The sequence below is a fragment of the Micropterus dolomieu genome, unplaced genomic scaffold (genome assembly GCF_021292245.1).
Source record: "Micropterus dolomieu isolate WLL.071019.BEF.003 ecotype Adirondacks unplaced genomic scaffold, ASM2129224v1 contig_1187, whole genome shotgun sequence".
Classification (NCBI taxonomy): domain Eukaryota; kingdom Metazoa; phylum Chordata; class Actinopteri; order Centrarchiformes; family Centrarchidae; genus Micropterus; species Micropterus dolomieu.
The window spans coordinates 1192-5269 of record NW_025730177.1 but is presented as its reverse complement, the minus strand read 5'-3'; the positions used below and the strand labels follow the sequence as shown (position 1 = coordinate 5269).

The 4078-nt window shown below is 39.9% G+C and overlaps 1 long non-coding RNA gene across 1 annotated transcript; it reads left to right on the top strand.

Annotated features, from left to right (window-relative positions):
• Positions 1-2396: 2396 nt before the first annotated feature.
• LOC123964216 lies at positions 2397-3819 on the top strand. The gene is made up of 3 exons (XR_006823371.1): positions 2397-2479; positions 3271-3318; positions 3695-3819. It is a non-coding gene; the product is annotated as an uncharacterized LOC123964216 (long non-coding RNA).
• The last annotated feature ends 259 nt before the right edge of the window (positions 3820-4078 follow it).

Below are 4078 nucleotides of genomic sequence, written 5' to 3'. Positions count from 1 at the left end.
GATCTGATAAATAGGACTTAAACCAGCTTAGAGCGGTTCCTTTAATGCCAATGAAATGTTCCAGTCTCTGCAATAGGATCTGATGGTCAATGGTATCAAATGCAGCATTAAGATCTAATAAAACCAGTACAGAGAAAAGTCCTTTTTCTGATGCAATAAGGAGGTCATTAGTAATTTTCACCAGTGCTGTCTCTGTGCTATGATGAGCTCTGAATCCTGACTGAAAATCCTCAAATAAACTATTGCTCTGTAGAAAGTCACACAGCTGTTTAGCAACTGCTTTCTCCAGAACCTTAGAGAGAAAGGGAAGGTTAGATATAGGTCTATAGTTGGCTAAAACATCAGGATCAAGTTTGGGCTTTTTCAGAAGAGGTTTAATTACAGCTACTTGAAAGTACTGTGGTACATAGCCTGTTGATAAAGATAGATTGATCATATCTAGTATAGAGGTGCTGACTAAGAGTAAAACATCTTTAAGCAACCTGGTCAGGGTGGGGTCTAAGAGGCAGGTTGATAGTTCAGATGAAGAAATTATTGAAGTTAGTTGGTAAAGATTGAGGGAAGCAAAACAGTCTAAACATATATCTAGGTCTACAGCTGTTTCTAAGGTTCCTGAGTTTAGAGATAATTCGGTGCCAGTTGAGGGCAGGTCTTGGTGAATTTTGTCTCTAATAGCTATAATTTTATCATTAAAGAAGCTCATGAAGTCGAAACTACTGAGAGCTATGGGAATACTTGGCTCAATAGAGCTGTGACTCTCTGTCAGCCTGGCTACAGTGCTGAAAAGAAACCTGGGGTTGTTCCTATTTTCCTCTATTAATGACGAGTAGTACGCTGCTCTGGCATTACGGAGGGCCTTCCTATAAGTTTTAAGACTATCTTGCCAAATTAAATGAGAATTTTCCAGTTTGGTGGTACGCCAATTCCTCTCAAGTTTCCGCAATATTTGCTTTAATTTGCGAGTTTCAGTATTATACCATGGAGCTAACCGTCTTTGTTTTATTATTTTCTTTTTTAGAGGTGCTACAGAGTCAAGTCAGCATCAGAGGAATGACAATGGGGCGGCTGTGGCTCAGGAGGTAGAGCGGGTTAGCTGTTAATCGAAAGGTCAGCGGTTCGATCCCTGGTTCCCCCTGGTTGCGTGTCGAAGTGTGAACTGAACCCAGGCTATTCCGCCAGTGTGTGAATGTTAGTTTCGGTTTGAGCACTTAGGCTCAGTGTATAAATGTGTATGGATGTAGTGTAAAAAGCGCTTTGAGTGGTCGAAAAGACATGCGGCTATACATGTCATCACTGGTCAGGTGTGGCAGGGGTCCAGAGAAAACTACGGTGTCTGAAATTGTTTTTGCATATGTACACACCGACTCAACATTAATCTTAGTGACCTCCGGGAGTCATTACCGCCGACGTGAATAACAATCTTACTGTATTTACGTTTATCTTTAGCCAGCAGTTTCAAATAAGACTCGCCCGCTGTCGCCCGCTCTGGCCCCAGGGATGCACTTAACTATGGCCGCTGGCTTCGCTAACTTCACGCTTCTCAAAATGGAGCTGCCAATGATCAGAGTTGGTTTCTCAGCGGGTGTGTCGCTGAGTGGGGAAAATCTGTTAGAAACGTGAACAGGTTGGTGGTGCCCCGTGGACTTTGAATGCTTACGACTATTCCTCCTTTGGACAGTCACCCAGCCCCCCCTTCCTGGCTGCTCAGGAAATCCCGGGGGACGGCTACCAGAAGCTAACTCAGGCCGTTCCGCACCAATTACCGGGGACTGGCTAGCTACAGTAGCTAAAGACTGATCTACCAAGGTGCGAAGCTGGACTTCTAAATCACTGAGCCTCGCCTCCATGTCTACAAATAAACTACACTTATTACACGTACCATTACTGCTAAAGGAGGCAGAGGAGTAACTGAACATCTGACACACAGAGCAGGAGAAAGTAGGAGAGAGAGAGAGGGAGAAGGAGAAGCCATCGCTATGGCTATAACTATGATACTGAACAGCAGTCACTTAAAGATGGTAAGAACTGTGAGTGCTTAGGCAAAATTACTGTAAGAATAAGTGTTTAGCGAACAGTTGGCTGCTGTAATCTAACAAATGTAACTGTTTCAGCGAGAGCAGCACAACACGGTACCAACACACTGAAAAAATAGCTGGTCTTTGAATTTACATAAAGAAAGTTTGTATATGCAACACAATTCATTTATATTCCCTTTTTGAACAGGATTGAATCAAGTAGACTTATAGTTTTTTATGTAGATTGTTGCTCTACTAGATTTTCTCGCTTTGATTGAAATCAGCCAATCTCTTTATACATCCATGATACAATTGAGTTTGATCACCACCGGAAATAGAATATATTCAAAGAGCGCCAGGAAGTGTTGAATGACACTCCAGATTGGATACCAAGATGCCAAGCCTGGGAAGAAGCGGCAGCTCTGCAGCTACATGTCCGCCCAAGACCTCAAATTACTGAAAAGGTAAGTTGGTCAAATTGATTTATGTGTTAAAGTAGACAACATTTCCACCAACGTTAGATTCTGTTTTCGTACAGTAGTATGTAATACCCAAAATAGTCTGTCACTTGTTTGTGTATCTATATTGAAGTTGTTTTTAGCTAACGTTAGCTAGCTAAACCAACGCTAGCTAAGTTAGTTTAGTTTGACTTTTATTTAAGTTGCGTTAACCCATAACCCCAGGGAAATCCTGAACTGTTGTCAGCAGCGGTACCGTAGGTGGTCAGCGGAGGGTTTTTTCCCCAATGGTACCGCTGCTGACAACAGTTCTTCAATGTCCCGACAGCCGTTAGCTGTCCTCCTGAGGGTGGAAGCAGGCGACGGCATCATATTTACTATTGTTTCGGGGTTTTTTTTTCATCAGAGGTAATTTAACATTGCCTTAAATGAACTTAGTGTTCTGTATAGACAATGTAGTGTAGTCTTTACTCTCCCGGCTGGTGTGCAATGTGTATTTATTGTGTGTAACGTTAACGTTAAGTTATCATTTCAGTTTCCTGATCCACTCTTTTGTTGTTAAACTTAAACACACTGAAAAGCCCTCCATAAATCGTGACATTATTCAATTAAATGAAGCAACATTCTTAAAGTCAACATCAAACTGGATTTAATTTAACTGTTATTTAATTATTTTCAGCTTGCTATTGTTTCCAAAATTGCATTAACGTTAAAAGTTAATATCGATTGCATCTTGCTCTGACTTTTGTTATATTTGTTTGTTTGTGTTCACTTCACTGATTATACATATTTTATAGGTCTTTCATTTTATTTGCAGAGAATGCATACTCAAAGGCTTTATAGTGGTAAGTGATTATTTTATTTTGTGTGGCTATTAAAGCCCCAAATCTGGATTTTGTGACTTAGAAGTACATTTCCAAAAATAACTGTAGAGCTTCAGTTAAAGATGGAAAGTATCAATTATGTTTTGTCAGTTGATTATTGTTAAAAATTTAAACTTCACTTTTTTGCATAATAATTCACTTTACGAACAAGTCTTGAACAATATTAAAAACAGTAAAGACCTTGTATTTAAAGGCCTATGGATCAATTTGTAAGTAATAGCACATTTTCTTCGTGGGTTTTTAATTTTGGTAGTGCAGTGGACCTTTTTGATTATATATGAATTTCAGATTGGAGCTTTAATGATGTGACTAATGACGATCTTGATGTATGTTGCAGGGCTAGGTGGTGGGAATGTGGAGTTGCAAGGGTTGCACAGAAACTGTGTCAAGTAGGTCCAATCTTTTGCATCACTACAAGTTAAAGCATCCACATTTTGGACGTCGTTCTCGCTTTCCATGTACATACCTGCATTGTCCATGCACATTTAAGACATGGAATGCCCTTATAGTCCACCAAAGTAAAATTCACTCCGCAGGCGTCACTTGCAAAGAGGAAGCAATATTCAATTGCCAACTCTGTGCTTGTAGTGATTTAGCATCAGAGAGGGATTATTTTGCTCATATAAATGTACATCTCAAAAGAAATGAGACTGTCATTTGTATGTTTTTAGGTTGTGGCTTTAAAACAAACATTTATTGCACATTTAAATCACACAAAAAC